This window comes from Tasmannia lanceolata, unplaced genomic scaffold, assembly GCF_043159265.1.
Source record: "Tasmannia lanceolata isolate RefF3 unplaced genomic scaffold, GAP_Taslan_0.1 ptg000007l, whole genome shotgun sequence".
Taxonomy (NCBI): Eukaryota; Viridiplantae; Streptophyta; class Magnoliopsida; order Canellales; family Winteraceae; genus Tasmannia; species Tasmannia lanceolata.
Genome location: NW_027518684.1, coordinates 27,172,094 through 27,180,616, shown reverse-complemented (window position 1 = coordinate 27,180,616; position 8,523 = coordinate 27,172,094).

The window sequence follows — 8,523 nt, the reverse complement described above, 5'->3', positions numbered from 1 at the left end:
ATTCGGATCTTTCTATGACAATGGTTCTAGGGCGCCACCTAAAATTGATGGTTGAGATCATTCTAGTGGGGATCTAATTTTGAGGTACAACCTAATTACACCGTGGCCCATTAAAATGGATGGTTTAGATCGTCCTTGAGAAATGATTTGAGGGTACGGCCAATGGACGTCGCAACCCTTTAAATGGACGGCTTAGATCCTCATATGAAAACAGTTTTGAACACAATCTATTTATGTTGTGGCCCAATCAATTGGACGGTTAGGATCATCTATTGGAAAGAATTTAAGGGGATCTGACCATGGGAATTCATTTAGAAATAAGCCCATCACTCTTTAGAAAAATCTAATTAATTTGAAATTGATTACCATAGGTGGGATTGTTTTTTTTATGGATGAAACTGTGTGTTGGCTTCACATAATTTAGAAAGAATAATGATATAGTAACATTGGTGGACCCGAGTATGGAACCAAACAAATTCCCACGTGTTGCATGGTGTGGAGGGTAGTTGTGTTACCTAAAAGGATCAAAAGGCCAAAAATTAAAGAATGAAATTGCTAATGTAGGAGCAAGCTATGTGTTCGGATTCCTCATTGGTGCCTTGGGACTCCATTAGAAAGATTCTATCTTGGGGACTTCTTTCGATTAAAATATGCAAACAACCTTAGAAGGATATTGATAAAGAAGAAGATAAAAGCTTTGCCTCTATGTAGGCTACAATGCAAGTTGAAGCTCCAAGGATGCTCTCAAGAATAAACAAGTTTAAGCCTAAACCAATCTCAAAAGATTTTCTCAAATCAAGGCACAAAGAGTTTGGTTGGTGAGAGAATTTAACCCAAAAATAGTTCACAAATGATTTTCTATGGTTTCTTGAAGTTGGACAATGTTCCTCTTGTATTTTGGACCCTTGAATGGGTATATATAAAGTCCCAACTCCATGTGACCGTTTGGGGGGTAAAACAGTCAAAACTGGGTCAAAAAATCAACTAGCCGTTGCACCCCAATGGCTATATTTTTTTTGAAGAAAAGCATTTCTCGGAGTTCCGAGCAAATTCTCGGAGTTCCGAGAATTCAAATAGAGCTTTTAATTTTGGAATCTGGAGCATTTCTCGGAGCTCCGAAAATGTTCCGAGAAATTTCTCGGAGTTCCGAGCAAATTCTCGGAGTTCCGAGAATTCAAACAGAGCTTTTAATTTTGGAATCTGGAGCATTTCTCGGAGCTCCGAGAATAATTCTCGGAGTTCCGAGACTGGTTTCCAGCAAACAGTGTCGAACTTGTAAAATTCATATCTCCCTCATTTCTCGTCGGATTTTGACGTTCCTATATTCTATGGATATGAGAAAAATGAGAGGTATCTATTAAAAATATTTTCAAAAATATTTGAAAATGTTTTAAATAAGTTTTGATAGGATTTAGTTGCTGGTCCAGGTTGTTGCTTCGGAACTCTGTTTTGTTCATTCTTGTGTTGAATGCCATATGGGTCTCAACATGTTGGTACACCACTATGGCCATTCACTTATCCATTTAAGTCCTTAAAGGGTGTGTTAGTCTCTTTGAAAAATATATTTTTAGGGGTTTAAACAATGTGCCTTGACAAGAGGAAATGCAAGAGAGATAGGAATACATTCTACCATTTCTATCACTCTCTTGAACTCTTCTTTTGAGCTGGGATCTTTTATGGTTGAGCTTCTATGCTTGACATCTTCAAGTTGTGGTACAAGCTCCTTGGTCCTTTGCATTAGGTTCTTGATCCTCCACCTTTGGCCTTCATGAACTTTCTTTGTTTATTCAATGCTTTGAGATGGTTGATGATGAGCTTCTCCTTGGTACTTCCAAGGTGTGATTGGTCCAAGTATGTTCCAAGCTCCTTTGCCATTGTGTTTGGTTCATCTTCAAGCATAGGCCAACAAGGTGCGTGCTAGTATGATTTGACTTGTGTAGGACCTGTCTAAAGCACAACACTCAAGGCAAATGATTAGTCCATAAACACTAATCAATTTGCGTTTGTTAATCATCAAAACAAGATGATTGAATGTACCCATGGGGAACCCTTGGGCTTACAATCTCCCCATTTTTGATGATGACAAACCAAATTGATTAGATAGGTGGGAGGATCCTCTTATGAGGATAAGATAGACAAATTAATCATTACTACCCCCCCTCAACATATGCATGAGTTATATTTAACAAGTTATAATACAAGAATGCATATGGTAATGGATCTAATCAATTATACAAATTCTCCCCCTTTTGGCATTAGCAAAAAGGAAGGATTAAGCATTTAAGCACAATTACATAAAGCATCAAATATATTCAATGAAAATATGATGCTCCCCCTAACTTCTTATCATGAGTTAGCAATTAAAATCAAAGTATAATCCAAAGTATATATGGCATGATAAGAGATAATCAACATAGGAAATGAATAATCACAAAACAAATCAAGCCTATGTTGGCAAAACAAAGAGACATTTCAATTTTAGCACAAATTTTTAAGGTGTATCTTAGTATATATATATATATATATATATATATATATATATATATATCCAATATAAATCTACCTTATGACCCGTAATATAATAATAGATTAGCAAGCTAAAGCTTATAGTTTACTTATCATGAAAGAAAAACAAGCAAGTGTATAGTTTAGCATGATAAGCCCCCTTTTTTCTTTTTTTTTAAAAAATCTAATGATATGCAATTTTTAGCATAATTAGTGAGGAAATGTTTGAATGGATAGTGTTATCATCTTACAATGATCCATATAAACACAAAGATAGCAACAATTAGCTCTCCCCCTTAGTATTTGTCAATGGCCTTAGAAAAACCTAAGATTTAAGGCATGGCATGACAGAATAGGCCAAAGATATGACAATGGAATACTTGGCCACCAAAACTTATTCTTGGAATAGATGATATCATATTAGACCATCCAAGATAACTCAAGACGCCTAAAGGATATGACACTAACATCTAGGCAATGGGCTTCTTGTCTTCAACTACACTTTAAAAACACAAGACAAGCCCGATCATAATCATATGGAGCAACAATGCTCCAAATGAGTGTACTTATCATATGCATAATGATATACACATTTAATATCATATGATAAGCCATTTAGGACAAAATCTTATCATACTAAGCGCCTCCTTTGAAAATGAGTCATGCAATGCATGAATCCAAAGGGATGTCTTTGCATAGACTCCAAAGGTTTTTGGATATATTTTTCAAAAGATACCAAGTTAAACTCAACCCTTGGGCTACAATGACACTTACTCTAGTCAGTTTATCATGATAAAATGATAGCCATAGTTTAGCTCATCATGATAAACAAGCATAGCACAAAAGATTTTCAATCTTTGGCTCATGCTCCCCCTAAATGTGATATCATATTTTCAAATTCATGCTTTACTTCCCTAAGTATGTAACATACATAACTAGCTAGGGAGATCACATATAAATGTATACCTATTCATGTTTGAGATGTTGGCACAAGGCCAATTTGTTAGATATTTTAATTAAGGTGAATGTACGGCCCTCTTAGAATCTAAGAAGGCTAAGGGCACCAATTGAGTGACTTTTAAGATTAAGGTTTAACATCTCATACGTGTAGATATTATCAAACAAGGGGTGATAACTATAGAATATATATATATACCAATTTGAGTTCAATTCTATAGGACTAAGACATAGTGAGAATGGTCAATAAAATACACGTCTTAGAGAGACATCCATGATTCATGAAGGTGAGAGTATACCTTATGAGAAGATATGATCATCAAGGTTTCCATGGATAATCTACCATGTTTGGACACAAAGGGCATGACACATAATGTGCATGGTCAAAACATTACATCTACATCCAAAACCACATGTAAAATGAGAAGGCATTAGGCACAAAGTGCATAAGCCCATTGAAAACCAAAAATGTGTGGGAGGCACATGTTCCCGTCACAATCTAATGTATACAACCACCTTAGTGAATTTTAATTTTACTCAAGTGAGTAAATGCCCAAATATGATTCTAGATTTCTATGATATTTTCATTTCAAGTCATACATTGAATCTAGATTCATGATTTAACTTTCCTATATAATATATATCATTTTATGAACTTAAGGAAAGATCCAAGGATTTTATAATATATATGTATCAAATGACGCAAACTACCTTGAACACATGTATTCCATTTATGAACTTTCATGAGTACTTGAACAAAATATATATAACATATCTATACATATTAAGGTTCATCTTAGCCATGAGATTATCCAATTAAAGCTCTTTGGAAATACACTAATTTTTAACCCATCTATGATTCTTATTAGATTTGATGAAAATCATTAAGCATGTAATAGAATGGGTTTTGATAGGACAACTAGGTGCATGTTCGTTCACCTAGGGCACAAAAAGTTGTCTAAGAAGGGATTTGAAGTGAATTCTTAGACATAGCATCTAATACCTTAGTTTTGCTAGAAAAGATATATTAAAACAATTAAATACTCAATTGTCTAGCAAGTGCCATGTTTGTCCAAAATAAAGTTCAAAGAATAGTACTTTGGCATTTTCTCAATTTTTGCTCAAATACTATTTGATTGCCAAAAATAATTTCATTTAAGTTCAAGCCTTAAAACCTATGGGTTTCTTATCTATTGGTTTTTCTAGAATGATGTGATCAATTAGCCTAACTCCTAGGAACTACCAAAACGGGTTCAAATTTTAAAGATGTACTTGAAGCTTTTAATTTGAACACATGGGCAAGAGATGTTGTTGTACACTCTATAAGGATCAATTTATGATTTTCACATTAAATGCTCTATTGTGGTTGTCATGTGGATGAATGACATATTTTAAGTGCATGATGATTTTTAAGTATATGTGGGCACTTAAACTAGGAAACTCAAAATGATATTCAATTAGGCTCATCATATCAAAGTCTTAAATTAATTACATTTAAGCATATAAACTTTGAATTTTAAGATGATATATATAGATATATGTTAGGCACAACATGTATTGATAGAAAAAAAAATTAAACAAGAACAAGCACATTGTATCAACAAACATATTTTCAAATGATATTCAATTAAAGCACATCCCCTAATCTAAAATAAACACAATATAGATCATGTTAGGGGTTTTGGAACCCAAACCATCTTGGTTCCAAGCAAGTTTGTCCTAGGTGATAAGTCCCTTTTAACCCAAACAAACTTACTACTTTTTACAAGTTTAAAAGTACATTTAAACTTGTAATGTCCAAATCTACCGCAATAGTCACAAGATGCATAAGAGTAGGTAGGTGGACGGGATGAACATGATGAATTACAAGAGTGATCATGATGGTAATTGAATTTTACATTCTCTTGTAACTTATGATTTTCCAACCTTAATGTTTCATTCTTGATGTTTAAGTCATTGATTTCCGTTTTAAAATTTATTAATTCAAGAGATGAAAGCATTTTGATTTTCTCTTCTTCTTCTTTAAGGAGTTGATTTTCCTCTCTTAGTGAAGCAATGGTATTACTTAGTTCAATAAAATCTTTTTTAAAAATTTCATTTTCTTCACTAAGATGTGCATGATCTATTTCTAGTGACCTAAACTCCTTGTTAATACTAGCTAAATTATTTTTCAAGTTTGAATTCTTAGCTAGTTGATCCTCAAGTTTCTTATGTAATTCTTGGACATTTTCAACAAGTTCTTCAAGTGTGAATTCGGCATTATCCAAGGGGTCTTCATTAGATAATCCCATTAAGCACATGTTTTGATTTTGAAGATTTTCAGTAGAGTCCAAAACATTTTTAGCATTTTTACAAGAGGATACTTTCTCATAAATGTGTGGTGGTAATGCACAACATGTTGCAATTAGGGCTTTTGTATTTAGTAAAGATAATTTTTTATTATATTCATTTAATCTTTTAGATCTAGCATTTAACATAAATCCATTTTCAATTATCTTTATCATATCTTTATCTAGACCTTTTAAGTATGTCTTCATATGGATCAACCATGATCCATAATCCGAACCATCCAAAATAGGTAGTCTAGATCCCATCTTTTAAGTTGCTAAAAAGTTTGATCTTTTAACTCTTAACCGGTTAGGGTCTTAATCAAGAGCCCAAGCTTTGATACCAATTGAAATCCAAGTAGTGACTTGGTTTGGCAACCTAGAGGGGGGGTGAATAGGATATTTATAAAATCTTTACCTTTTAAAAACTTTTCCTAAGATTTCACCCAAGACTTATCCCTTGTTTAATTAAGTTTGAAATAGTTGAACTTAAACAATATTACAAATTAATATAAGTTCAAAACCCTTGTTGATTAGCAAACTTAATTAGGTAATTTTAATATAGCCTAGTTAGCAAGGTTAAGATATTTATGTTGATTATCAATGCTAACTACTCACTCAATTCTAAGCACAAATAATCAAATAAGAGAGTGAGAGGGAGTGAGAGAAATACCAATCACACAAGTGACACAAAGATTTATAGTGGTTCGGCAAACGGCCTACTCCACTCTTCTCAAGGTCGCACTTGAGGATTTCCACTATTGAGACCTCCACGACGCCCAGCTCCGAGGCTTTTACACTCCAAGGGAATTAAATAAGGATGCCCTTCCACCTTTACAATGGCTCTCCTTCTCCGCCGAGTTCTAAGCGGTTCACCCAAGGGAATTAAAAACAACGGATGCCCTTGCCACCGATCGAATAAAGAAGAAGATAAAAGCTTTGCCTCTATGTAGGCTACAATGCAAGTTGAAGCTCCAAGGATGCTCTCAAGAATAAACAAGTTTAAGCCTAAACCAATCTCAAAAGATTTTCTCAAATCAAGGCACAAAGAGTTTGGTTGGTGAGAGAATTTAACCCAAAAATAGTTCACAAATGATTTTCTATGGTTTCTTGAAGTTGGACAATGTTCCTCTTGTATTTTGGACCCTTGAATGGGTATATATAAAGTCCCAACTCCATGTGACCGTTTGGGGGGTAAAACAGTCAAAACTGGGTCAAAAAATCAACTAGCCGTTGCACCCCAACGGCTATATTTTTTTGAAGAAAAACATTTCTCGGAGTTCCGAGCAAATTCTCGGAGTTCCGAGAATTCAAACAGAGCTTTTAATTTTGGAATCTGGAGCATTTCTCGGAGCTCCGAGAATGTTCTCGGAGTTCCGAGACTGGTTTCCAGCAAACAGTGTTGAACTTGTAAAATTCATATGTCCCTCATTTCTCGTCGGATTTTGACGTTCCTATACTCTACGGATATGAGACAAATGAGAGGTATCTATTAAAAATATTTTCAAAAATATTTGAAAATGTTTTAAATAAGTTTTGATAGGATTTAGTTGCTGGTCCAGGTTGTTGCTTCGGAACTCTGTTTTGTTCATTCTTGTGTTGAATGCCATATGGGTCTCAACATGTTGGTACACCACTATGGCCATTCACTTATCCATTTAAGTCCTTAAAGGGTGTGTTAGTCTCTTTGAAAAACATATTTTTAGGGGTTTAAACAATGTGCCTTGACAAGAGGAAATGCAAGAGAGATAGGAATACATTCTACCCTTTCTATCACTCTCTTGAACTCTTCTTTTGAGCTGGGATCTTTTATGGTTGAGCTTCCATGCTTGACATCTTCAAGTTGTGGTACAAGCTCCTTGGTCCTTTGCATTAGGTTCTTGATCCTCCACCTTTGGCCTTCATGAACTTTCTTTGTTTGTTCAATGCTTTGAGATGGTTGATGATGAGCTTCTCCTTGGTACTTCCAAGGTGTGATTGGTCCAAGTATGTTCCAAGCTCCTTTGCCATTGTGTTTGGTTCATCTTCAAGCATAGGCCAACAAGGTGCGTGCTAGTATGATTTGACTTGTGTAGGACCTGTCTAAAGCACAACACTCAAGGCAAATGATTAGTCCATAAACACTAATCAATTTGCGTTTGTTAATCATCAAAACAAGATGATTGAATGTACCCATGGGGAACCCTTGGGCTTACACAAAGAGACCCATTGACCTTCCGTTCACCTCTACCATACAGCCATCTTCTTGCTCACCACCATCTCTCGACTACCACTCTCTCTAACTCCCCATATACTCCTCTCACTCTAACCCACTCTCGGTTCTCTCTCATCTTACAGCCCCCTCAACTCTCTCTCACAGCCCTCTCTTATCTCAGCCCTCTCACAAAGTCTCTTATCTCTCTCACCCTCTTATCTCAGCCCTCTCACAAACTCTCACTCTCTCTCTCATCCTCTCTACATCCGAAAAAAAAAGATTCACTCGTTCTCTCTTGGTGGTGTTATTTCTTCATTGTGCTGAGTCAGCCATCTTTCTGCGGGGCGTCGCACATAGCTTCAGTTCGTGACTTCATCAAAGGGATTTTTCTAGAGCGTATAAAAGGGTGCGACAAAGCGTATACGTCGGATTTACGCACCCTAGAGACAAGGAGCGCAATCAACGGTAGGTTCCTAAATTTTTATAATATCAAAGGTAGAAAAGCATGCTTAGGGCCATTTCTTCTTTGTTTTCTTCATG